Below are 13219 nucleotides of genomic sequence, written 5' to 3'. Positions count from 1 at the left end.
TAAATAAATAAATAAATAAACGAATCTAAAAATAATAATTTAACTATATTTATAAATTTCTTGCGGATGTGTGAATATTTTCCGGGTCTAACTTCGAAATAACTTGCACCATTTGAAGTTACATACCTAAATTGTTCTTCAACTGTTTAAATAAAGAAGTGGGTAGGGGTGGGGCAAAATGAGTAACTTCTTATTTTTCGTTATTTTGATAATTTTCTAGTTTCAAAAAAAATGTCTAAAATATGGTAAAATGAGTAATGTCTCATTTCAATAATTTCTTCTCTTTAACTGCATGGAGGACACTCCAGCAGATCATGAAGAAGCTATAGATAATATTTTATGTTGATTTTTTTTTTTATTTAGTCGAGTTTCGTTAATTTCATACTATGTGCCATTTTCCCTGATCCTCTTTCATTTGACCTAGGTATTATTATTATTATTTTTGCATTTCTGATGTCTAGGGATAGATATTGATGTCTATGAGTTTGTTTTCTGGCAAATTGAGTGGCAAATTTACTTTATCTTGTCTAACTCATTTTGCCCCAACCAAGGTTACCTTTTATATGCTCAGAGAGAATGGCGATAATTTTCTGAAATAGTGATCAGTTATAATACTTTTAATGCATTTATGAAAGATCATTTGCTAAGCTGATATAGTTTGTGTAAGGTAGTTAACATTTGTGGAAAAATAGGTTATATTTTGTCTCAAAGTCAAGAACGCAGTAAAAACAGCTCATTTTGCCTCCTCCCTCCCACTGTTTCCAAAATTTACCTTTTTTACTAATGAAATATTTGATCCTGTAGCTGTTTGTAGTCTTTTATGCCGAGGTTGATTTTGTGTTTTGTTTCCTCCGAGATCGATAAAAAATTAAAATCAGTTACCAAACAAAAGCATTCACTTTTTATTATCACCTGAAATCCCACCTTACCCAACCGCTAAGGGTTCTAAACCATTTTTTTGCGTATAGATAAATTTTATTCTGGACCTACATAATCATTCGATGTATATATATATATATATATAGATATATATATATATATATATATTATATATATATATATTTATATATATATATATATTTATATATATATATATATATATTTATATATATATATTATATATATATATTTATATATTATATATATTATATATATATGTATATATATATATATATTTATATATATATATATATATATTTATATATATATATATATATATATATTATATATATATAATATATATTTATATATATATATTATATTATATATATATATATATATATATATATATATATATATATATATATATATATATATATCTATATATATATATATATTTATATATTGATAAAACGGTAAGATAACAAAAGAAAGAAAGAGACCTCAATATTATGTAAATAGAGGAAATTTATCTATACAATATGTTACATTACTCGGTAGTCAAGATAAAACTCTGAGTTTCAGATGCCGAAGTGGAAATCCACAACACCATCTCTTCGGTTATCTGGCTATTTGAAAACGTTATATATAACGTTTTCAAATAGCCAGATAACCGAAGAGATGGTGTTGTGGATTTCCACTTCGGCATCTGAAACTCAGAGTTTTATCTTGACTACCGAGTAATGTAACATATTGTATAGATATATATTTATATATATATATATATATATATATATATATATATATATATATATATATATATATATTCAATAATAATAAAGGGTAAAATTAATTAATTAATAATTTTACCAAGTAGTTCGGTATGTTAAAATAACCTTTATCGGTAACCTCATACTAAAAATTATAATTTTTATAGATAGATAGATAGTTGTTATTGTATTTTTATAATTAAATATTATTAGGAATAGCATTAAAAAATTTTTAATATTTTGTGTATTGTAAAAGTATGACCAATTTATTATACAAATTTTAATAACAAAATATTACATATTACAAAATATTATATTATATTGAAAGAAAATAACTTTACTAAGTTATATTTTGTCTTCTTCACTTAAATTGCTTTCGTTTTACCCCTCCCCTTTCTCTCAATTATATTTAGTTGCTGTGGAAATTCCACTTTACTTTTTACATCAACACTCGTTGAACGCAGAAAATCATCTCGAGAAGAGGTCTGTAGTTTTATATATATTTTGCATTATTTTTACATATTCTACATATTCTTTACATTATTTTTAATCGGTCCGAAACATCTAAAAGGCTACTTTTTAGTCTCTATTCCGGAGGAGTTAATCAATTAGAAAAAAATACGACTTAATATGTTCGTAACTCACTAAATACTTTCGTTTTGCACACGGATAAATGTTGACTATTTTATCAACTAATCTATCACCAATGAAGCAAACTTATCGCTCTAAAGATCAGATCGAATATTACATAAGCAACATACAGTTAAAACACTTATTCAATCACGTTTCGTTACTAAGTTCAATGCCTCTGGAATGTAAACATTCAAAAACCGCCTCTTTCGACCGTTTTCCCGTTTCAAACAAAATTAGGTACTGTGGCTTTTCTTAGTTTAGCTTGTAAATATCTCTAAAATGTTTGTTCTTGATGTGGTTACTCTAAACAAAACCGTAACACACTCTACACCAGTTTTTGGCGCATATTTTGTTTTCTGCTTTGTTTATAGTTCAACATAGATCTATTGATACATGCTTGGGTCTATAGTCAGACAATCTGCAGCCAATTTTTGGCCTGTTTACCTAACCCTCGACCAGAAATATTTCTCTCCATTGTTTATGCATTGTAGTTTACTGTAATTTTGTTGTCAAAGTGAGTTGAACTACAAACTGACCAACGGATGGTTGGTTTGCACTTTGCTTAATTAATATGAAGCGTAAATCTCGATATTGACCGTAAAAGTCCTTCATGGCTTAAATTATACTGTCCTATTTTGTTGTACTTGTTGCATATTTCCATTTCAAAAGCCCAATGTATTATAGTTGAATGCTAAAATCTAACCACACCTTTCCGTCACTGTGTTTATATGCTTACTGATAGAAACACAAACCAACAGGAACGCGATCTGCAAGAAATGGCAGCTAAATCTTTCGCAGATTATTATTTCGTCGTTATGGAAAATATGCAACAACTTATTAAAAACGGGATTGGCGCTGCTAGAAATTTATTTCATTATATAATGTTACTCCATCAGGGCAGACCTAATTAAATACACACACGCACTTGTTTTCGAAGTGGCTACGAATGGAGAGCTATTGGCAAGTTAATCATTAGCGTTATTCTATTTAGCACTTGACTACAGCAACATGATGCGAGTCAGTTCGAGATAATTGTCTTTTGTCTCAAGTCGTCAAACAGAATGACAGAATACTTGCATATTTTTTAAATACTTCTCAGAAAATTATAATCATATACGATGTCCATTAACCAACTGTAAATAAATGTAAATGTTTATTATTGCATTGAGGTATAGTCACGTTAGTAGTTGAAAATGCGCACATGGAGAGAGAGAGTCAAATTGATTTCAGGGAAGAGGATTAATAACATTGTTAGTGACAGACCATATACTTTACTTCCCTTTAGTTCAAATCTTGCTTATGTCATTGGCTTTCATTTTCTTTTGTTGGTTGTGAAATCAAATATTAACAAGAGCACTCGGAGAGTGCAATCCTTCGCCAAAGCAACACCAACGTCTTCTCAACGATTAGCTGGAGATGATTTTTAAAATGAAGATATCTGAAATAAACTCGATTGCTCTCACAAACGGGAATACTAAAAATGAACCGGATCTTTCCTGTTTGATAGACGGAATTTTCTAGTTAACTAAAAAATTTGAAACTTCGTATACTGGTAGAATGTGTCAAAAGAAAACATTATTGTAAACAAAATTGTAATTCGGAACTTAAAGGTAGTTTAATTTTACGAATTTTAACCAATGAAATCGCAGCATTCGAGCTCAAATTATTTACTGCGTCTAAAAACTCACACGCACACGTCTTATTCATCCTTGTCCTTTCTTCTGTCTTCTACATGTGCTAGAAATAACAGCTATATCTCTTAAATCGATGAATTTCGTCGCCCAATAAAAATATTAATGATATTTTTTGAATATTTATTTATTTTTTTTACCGAAAAGGCTTCTCCCATGGTTTTGAAGGGCCAGAAACAACAAAAACAAAACAATAATATGCCTAAATCGGTCTCGAGTTTGCGCGTGGAGTGTGAGTCGTATTGTAAAAATTTGCGAAATATTTTTTCAGAAAAGGATGCCCTCAGCTTGTCGGAAGCTGTGATATAAATTGGGAAAAAAATCCTCAATACCAGTGCGTAATTGGTACTTAATTTATCGACCCCGAAACGATGAAACATTGACCCCACCCCTTCTGGTTTATTTACCTTTTGTGCAAATTTGTTGCGGCAAGTGGCAAAACACGAACGTGTATGTATGCTTGTGTGCGTATGTATATGTCAGTTTGTATGTGTGTGTACGCTTATATATTAATTACTATGTGCTTGTGCAAATGTATATGCATGTGTTTGAGAGAGAGTGAGAGAGAGAGAGTGTGTGTGTGTCGTGCGTCTGCTATATTTCTTTATCAGTATCGATAACGCAGCAATGCTGGGATTTCATTGGTTAAAATTCGTAAAATTAAACTACGTTTAAGTTACGAATTACAATTTTGTTTACAATAATGTTTTCTTTTGACACATTCTACCAGTATACGAAGTTTCAAATTTTTTAGTTAACTAGAAAATTCTGTCTATCAAACAGAAAGGATCCAACCCGGGACTGCTCTCAAAAATTAAGTAAAAAAAATAATAAGCAGGAAAAATAATCCAGAATCCTTGTCCAGTACCGGATCGATCCCAAAATCGAATCAGTTCGTGTCAGTCACAAGGCCAAATATCTCTGAAAGTTTCATCCGAATCCACCCTGCGGTTCTTGAGACATCTTGTCCACGGACAAACAAACACGATTGAAAGCAATACCTCCGCCTTCGCTAAGGCGAGGTAATAATGAACTTAGGTGTTCTACAGCTCATCAGAAAAAATAGCAAAAAAGGCATGAGATCTCTTTAAAAAAAAAATTTATTGCTGCCATGATTAAAATTTACACAGAGTAGGAAGTGGTTTGAGAAAGATTTAGCTGCAATTCCTCGTAGGTTGAGGTAAAATTTAGAGATTTTACTTGGGTCATAAATGCATAAAATAAGCATTAAAGAGTGATTTCAGTATAGTCCTATTTGAGGCAGATTTGCCTGCTGTATCTAGTAGCTCTAGCATACACGAATCTTTTACATATGAATTTAAACGTTTTCTAGTAAGGAGCATTGATGGATCTAGTCTTTCTCGTTTGCAAAATGAGCCTCCTTAATTTTGTTCAGATTGCTTTTAACTTTGGTATATCAATGCAACTCTGAATTTTGATTACAATCAACCAATTACTTTATCTCATAAATGAAAGAATCTAATGTTATTTAGAATTAAAGTTGACACCGCTCCGCTAAATGCAGAAAATTTCTGTCTTGCTATTGGCTAAAAATACTAAGTTTTTTTTCAATTTTTAAACCTCTGTAACTTTTTTCTCCACAACATCATACCTTCAAAGCAATGAGACTGGAAGGCTACATTATTATAGCTGATTTTCAGATTTTTTACTTCCTTTTAAAAGATGCATATTTTGCATAAATGAAAAGAACTAGATCCGCATCTACTATATAGAAATGCTGCCTTATGGTTTAGCGTCCGCTTTCCATGCTAACATGGGTTGGATGGTTCAACTGGGGTCTGGGAAGCCAGAAGGCTGCACCAGGCCCAGTCTGATCTGGCAATGTTTCTACGGCTGGATGCCCTTCCTAACGCCAACCACTCCGTGAGTGTAGTGGGTGCTTTTTATGTGCCACCGGCACGAGGCCAGTTGGGCCAGCGCTGGCAACGGCCACGTTCGGATGGTGCTTTTTACGTGCCACATATATGTATATACTTTTATTCTTTTACTTGTTTACTTGTTTCAGTCATTTGACTGTGGCCATGCTGGAGCACTGTCTTTAGTTCAACAAATTGACCCCAGGACTTATTCTTTGTAAGCCTAATACTTATTCTATTGGTCTCTTTTGCCAAACCACAAAGCTGTGGAGACATTAATGCACCAACATCGATTGTCAAGTGGTGGTGGGGGGACAAACATAGACACACAAATATATACGAATATATGTATATACAATGGGCTTCTTTCAGTTTCTGTCTACCAAATCCACTCACAAGGCTTTGGCCAGTCCGAGGCTATAGTAGAAGACACTTGCCCAAGGTACCACACAGTGGGACTGAACTCGGAACCATGTGGTTGGGAAGCAAGCTCCTTACCTTGTTTTTACTCTTTTACTTGTTTGAGTCATTTGACTGCTGCCATGCTGGAGCACTGCCTTTCAACTGTGTTACATTGTGGTTTTTTTTCTCCGACTTTCCTTTTCAAAACACTCCACAGATGTTCTTTTAAGTTTAAATCAGGTGACAAGGCAATACCTTTACCTTTTTATCTGATAAAAACTTAGTCGTCATCTTTGAAATGTGTTTAGAGTCATTATCGTGTTGAAACATAGAATGTCTTCCTTGATGCTTTTCAACATTGCTTTTTGCAATATATCCCAATAAAGCCTTGAATCCATTGTTCTCTCAATAAATGTGACCCCTCCTACACCAGCGACACTCATGCATCCCCAAAGCATAAAACTTCTGCGGTGTTTCACAGTAGGCATGGTCCATTTTTCGCTATTGTCATCACCTGGTCTTTGCCACACTTGTTTAATACCATCTGGCCCAAATAAGTTGATTTTATTCTTGTCAGAAAAAATAATTTTATTCCAACACTCCTTCCCCTAACATAGGTTTGGCAAGAGAAAGACGACTTGATTTATGCCTCGTAGTGAGGAGAAGCTACCTACAAGGAATGCGCCTATGAAGACCACATTGGTTCAGGCTTCGGCGAGCTGTATGAGCGGACACATGATGCCTGTTGTCCATCATGCAACATTAGATGTGGTGAATATCATGTGCAGTTAAAATAAAAGGATGACCCAGACAATGTTTCTTGCTTAGCCATCCAGTAGCTTTGTATGTAGAAATTACATTGGCAATAATGTTTATGCTAATATGAATTCTTTTGCTAATTAACTTGTATCCTAAATAATTCTTGAGCAATTTAAAAATAATTTTCTTCAAAACTTCTTACAATTCCTTTCCTTTTGGTGCCATTTTAATCACAGTACATATAAACATATGTATGTGTGTATATGTGCGTGTGTGTGTGTATATATGTATATACATATAGATATATATACTGCAGTTGACAAGTTTGAAACCGAATCTATCTGCACTAGCTGCAATTGCACCAGACATGTGGTTCTCATTAAAAAGTTGTATTCTTTTCCTTTATAATACAATCATTAATTATTTTTGCATCCGTAGTTCTGATCAATGGTTCATTTGGGGAAAATGAAATCACAAGTTTCCAGAAGTTAATCTATCTGCATAATACAGAGTTAACGTTAGAATTTTATTCACACTAATGGCAAAACTAAACCCACAATAAGGGATTTGTAAACAACTGCATATTTATTACAAACGGCACTAACAGGGAAACGAGTCTACAATATAGTGTGTCAAATGATTCCTAGGGGATTTTGTGTTGGTGGGGTTGTGTCAGTTTTTTTTTTTTTTTTACACAGGTGAGCGATGGAACATTTTTGGGCCAATAGGTGGGCAATATTGCAATTTGGCGTGAAAAGTTTGGGAAACACTGGTTTAACATAATAGCAACGATATATATATATATAATACCCATAATATATATGTGAATGTAATATATATAATATACATATAATATACATGTAATATATACAAATATAATATACATATATAATATTTCGATTTTCTTGTGCTGAAGCTAGCCATTTCTTGTTCACATTGTACCCACCCGTTCCTGCCTCTACCACGAATACCAGAAATCCCTTCTCTTGTACTGGAAATCTCTTATACTAAAACTCTCACAGAGCTCTGCTTCATTTCTGCACCAGAAGACCTACATACATCTTCCTTTCTCTCACCCCCCTCTCTCTCTCTCTCTCTCTCTCTCTCCCTCTCTCTCTCTCTCTCTCTCTATCTATCTATCTATCTATCTATCTATATATATATATATATATATATATACCTACATACAACAAGAAATAATTATTGTCTCTTTTTATGGAGACAAAATGGTTTATAGGATGGCAAAAAAGAAGTGCTCAAACGAAATTGAGACAGAGATAAAAAAAAACATTGATTAGAGAACAAACATCAAATTCAAGTCAACAACTTTATATAACACCACACTTCCATATTTAATCATATATAAATATTACCATGGCCTTCAACATATAAAAAGAATATATATACAAACACAGAAGGTGTTATATGCACATGAAAGTACAAATATATGTTAGTTAGTTAGTTAGTTAGTTAATTTGGCTCAAAAGCAAATAGCAAGGCCATGTAGGGGGACATGGAGTTAAGTACAGGGTGGTGTTCATGTAAAGAGTTCAGGCCACTTGAGGTCCAGGGAGGCTTTGAACAAAGCGGTCGTCGGCATCTTCACCATCTCGTCTGGCAGCTTGTTCCACGGATCCGCAACCCGGACGGAGAAAGCTCCTCTCCTTCGATTGAGATGAAATCGTCGCAGGTAGAGCTTTTCGGAATGACCCCGCAGCCGACGCTCCAGAGCAGGAGTGAAGAACAGCTCTTTCGAGAGGTTACACTTCCCGCTTATGATGTTGTGGGCGAGAATGAGATCACCACGGCGGCGGCGTTTTTCAAGAGAATAAAGGTCGAGCGTCCTCAGCCTTTCTTCGTAGGACAAATTTTTGAGACCATGAACCATGCGGGTAGCCAGCCTCTGGACTCTTTCGAGATGCTGTATGTCTTTGAGGAGATAAGGAGAAGAGGCCTGAATCCCATACTCCAATATGGGTCTCACCAGCGTGACATAGAGTGGCAGGAATATGGCTGCTGTGAGCATTCCGAATGACCGTCGAATCAAAAACAGAATTCCGCGCGCTTTGTTGGCAGCATGGACGCACTGGGCTGAAGGCGAAAAGGAGGAATCCACCAAGATACCCAGGTCCTTTACCTGATCGGTCCTCTCCAGCAGCAGACGACCCGGCTCGAAATCAAGTTGAGTTGCAGGAGTAGAGCCGACAGGCAGATGACAGCACTTTGACACGTTCAGACACAGGTCCCAATCGTTAGACCACTTCCAAATTTGGTGGAGGCAAGAACAGCCAATCAAGAAAATGTATATACAGTCAACTAAAAATAAGTAATCAAAATGGATTACTAAAACAGATCAGGTGACTAAAAAAAGGGTGGGGTATAAGAGGAATTGGATGTTGTGTGCAAAAAAGAAGACTGCGTTGGTATTGGATGTGATATATATGGATGAAGACAGCTGTTTAGAGAAGTTTCAACTACTAAATGTAGCTGGAATTTACAGAAGAGAAAGACCTAGAAAAACATGGGATGAAGTAGCTAAGGCTGACCTCAGAACCCTGAGCCCTGATGGAGGAGATGACAAAGGACTGGGATCTCTGGTGATATGAGGTTCTCAATGACTCATCCTTGTCATAGAAACTGAGTTCTGGAAATACTATGTATTGAGCTGTCCACCCACATTACAGTGATTCAATCTTCATATCCTATGCATTGGTTTTACCTCTTCCTTTCCACTTCCTCAGTTATTGCAGACTATCCTACCATGATATTTATCTCTTGTCTCCCCCACCACCAATAACTGTATGATCTTAACCACTCCTGCAACTTGCATTGCCTCCACCCCCTGTTACTCTCTTTTGCATCCTTTTATTTCCTCTAACTCATGCCTCCTTGTTCGTCTACCCTTCAGCCCTAACATTTTTAGTACTCTGCCTCCACATCCCTTTATTCTCCTTCTCATTCAATCTTGCAAACTGATTCTTCTTTGTGCCTTATTGCCATTATCTACCTCTTTCAACTCATACTGTTCATTTTCTCTCTCCTTACCCCTTACTAGATCTGAGTACCCATGCAGACCTTCTAGAAGAACACATTCATAAGCCAATGCCATCCTCTACCATGAAGCTGACCCCTTCCCTCTCCACGTTTATAGTTCTGTGAGTTGCAGGTTGACTTCAATAGTTTAGGTAAGCACTGAAAAGAGCATCCAGTCCATGTTGTTGAGTGAATGGCGTTAGGATTGGCATTCAGCCTTACAAACCATGCACTACCATCCCATGAGCCATGGTATAATTGTTCACACCTTAATACTACAAAACATTACACTCCTTTTGTTCCACAATCTGATTTCTATACAACTTAATCATACTCTATGCTTAATTTTCATATTTCTTTATGCCCCCTTGAATACTTTGACTTGTCTCAGTCATAACACAATTAATCTCATGACTAATACTTTTGCCATTTTCCTATCTTAAAGCTATTGTCTTTTTCTTCCCCCTTCCTCTCTATCATAGTAGTAGTTGTAGTCAGTGACAGACGAATAAAAGAATCTAACTTCTTTTGAGAACCTCATATCACCAGAGATCCCAGTCCTTTGTCATCTCCTCCATCAGCGTCTACTTACTCCCTCCACAACACTATTCTCAAAACGTCTTCTTGTGAGCGTGACCTGGGCAGCGGATTTGCGTTGGACAAAACACATTGCTAAAATTGCCAAGAACGCTGAGGGTGTCTTGGCATCATTTACCAAGTCCTTTGTGAGCCGCTCTCCAGCTATCTATCTGAGGCTTTATATAGCTATGGTGCAGCCTCATCTGGAATTTGCATCACCGGTCTGGAACCCCTATCTTACCCAGGATATTAATTGTCTGGAAACCATTCAGTGATGTGCAACCTAGAGAATACCCTCTATCAGGCATTTGCCATATTCTGAACGCCTTACTTCCCTGGGCATGGATACATTGAAACTCCGACGTCTGGCAACTGACTTGGCAGACACCCATAAAATTATCAACCATCTTACTAACAATAACTCTGAGCACCTTTTCAAACTCCACCTGTCTAACACCCGTGGACATGTTTACAAAGTCAGAAAACAGCACAGCTCCCATGACTTTCGGAAACATTTTTTCACGCTAAGAGTTGCTGAAGCATGGAACAGACTGTCGGCATCAGTTGTTAGTTGTCGGAGCATTGCATCCTTCGATTCTTCCTGAGATTCACTAGCACTACACCTGATTTTCTCCCTTCCATACACATGCAAGCATGTATCTGTCTCATACTCTGTTCACTTCCCAGACATTTGTACATTACTGCATATACTTTATACACACTTTTGACAAGTTGTGGTGCATCTGAGCACTGTATACAATAATTTCATTATTTTACTTTTATTTTTAAGACATAATACCACATGGGGTTGCATCAGTCAGCCCATCCTAAAACACATCACAAGAATCCTACTAATTTTGTTAGCATTCAGTTGGAAAAAAATCACTATTTTCTTAAGGCAAGTACTCTAAGGGAGCAAACTCTAGTCCTTTCGTTTTGTGATTAATTATTAGTGACAGAAGCCATAAGGCAATCTTTATATCCAACGTGACGCAGGTGTTTTGTTAGCTGTTGGCGTACTGCAATATTTACCTTGGGAGAACTTTTTATATAGACACACGGTGCATAAAAGCACACATATTTATTTTGTTGGCAGACAAGAGCCATCATTTCAACAAGTTAAGTGTTAAGGTATGAGTTTGTTGAAAAGTTGAGTATTTCATCATCATCGTTTAGCGTCAGAGAAATACTTTGTGTTGACTGAAGGATCTTTTCAGTTTAGCTGCCAATCTTCGAAAATTCAAAGTGTCTTGAAAATTTTAAAGTTTGGTACATTAATGTTGTTTTCCCATCTGAATCTCAGGAGATATTTCACTTTTTCCAGAAATATTTGTAAAAGAAATTATGGAGGTTTAAAGTTTGGTAATTTTCACCCAGTCAGAAAACAGGATTTAGAAGCTGTCATTTTGTGCTTGACATGTTTTAATATGAAACTATAAATAAATCAATTTCTGTTTTATGCATGGCATATAACCCCTTGTAACTTATTTATTTTTTGGAATTTTTCGAAAATTTTTACGAATTTGTATTCTACACTCAAGAATTCATACAATTATGCAAAAACCAAAAAAACAAACAAAAAATGGTGGGTGGGGCGTGATTTAGGGCCTATTTGGCTACTATATTTTACCACATTTCGCATAGAATATTGAATTCAGATGTAAAAAAAGGTGTGTATTCTTTATCAAGGTGGTTTACTGGACAACATAAACCAGAGATTAGTAATATCAGACTAAGAATTGATTTTCATGGGATGGTGGCATACAATGGGGAGTGACCTCATGCAATATTTCACTGATATCTTCTGTAATTGACTAAGTGTTACATCATGCACAAAAAATAGTTTTTATCAGCTGAGTACATTCATTTGTATGTGTGTGTGTGTGTGCATGCATATGTGTGAGTGTGTGTGTGTATGTAGTATATGTGCGTATATGTATGTTGTATATGTAGGTATATATGTATGTATACATATGTATATATGCAGAGAAGTTCAAAGATGTAACTTCTTCGAATTTTTGTGCATAAGATCTGAAATGTAAATAATCTCCCTTGAAGATGGAGGCACGTCTCATATTATGTTAAATGCTATGATATGACTGTATTTTCTGATGGACTAAATCTACAAACATAATTATGAATTGCTAAGCCTCCAGAAACAGCATTATAATTATAATACCTTTCTTCCACCCCTTTAATTATTTCTAAGTTGGACCTTTTTATATGTATACATATAAACATATTTCATATTTGATGTATTTAATATACTTTATATATTGGTGTGTCTAATTCACTTAATCCCCAAATTGCTTCTGTATATATGTGTGCATGTATATATATATAGGTGTGAATGTATATATATGTACATATGTTTATATATTATTTTAGTCTTTTACTTGTTTCAGTCATTTGACTGTGACCATGCTGGAGCACTGCCTTAATGGGTTTTAGTCGAAGTAATTAACCCTAGGGCTTATTCTTTGTAAGCCTATTACTTATTCTGTTGGTCACTTCTGCGAGTGATATATATAATATATATATATATATATATATAGATACATACACATACACATATATATATATATATCTACCTGGG

The 13219-nt window shown here is 34.9% G+C and overlaps 1 protein-coding gene across 2 annotated transcripts in view; it reads left to right on the top strand.

Moving 5' to 3' along the window:
* The first annotated feature begins 2032 nt into the window (after nucleotides 1-2032).
* The window catches only part of LOC115213800 (protein BCAP), a 72777-nt gene continuing 61590 nt past the window's right edge, over nucleotides 2033-13219 (top strand). The window contains exon 1 of one of the 2 annotated variants that reach the window (XM_029782666.2): nucleotides 2033-2132. The gene's annotated coding sequence lies outside the window, so the exon portion shown is untranslated. Of the gene's footprint in view, nucleotides 2133-2400; nucleotides 2520-13219 lie in introns of those variants that run through there. The other variant, XM_036504909.1, reaches the window with a different exon arrangement.

This window comes from Octopus sinensis, linkage group LG7, assembly GCF_006345805.1.
Source record: "Octopus sinensis linkage group LG7, ASM634580v1, whole genome shotgun sequence".
NCBI lineage: Eukaryota > Metazoa > Mollusca > Cephalopoda > Octopoda > Octopodidae > Octopus > Octopus sinensis.
The sequence above is the reverse complement of the archived record's forward strand: the minus strand, read 5'-3'. Positions and strand labels throughout refer to the sequence as shown.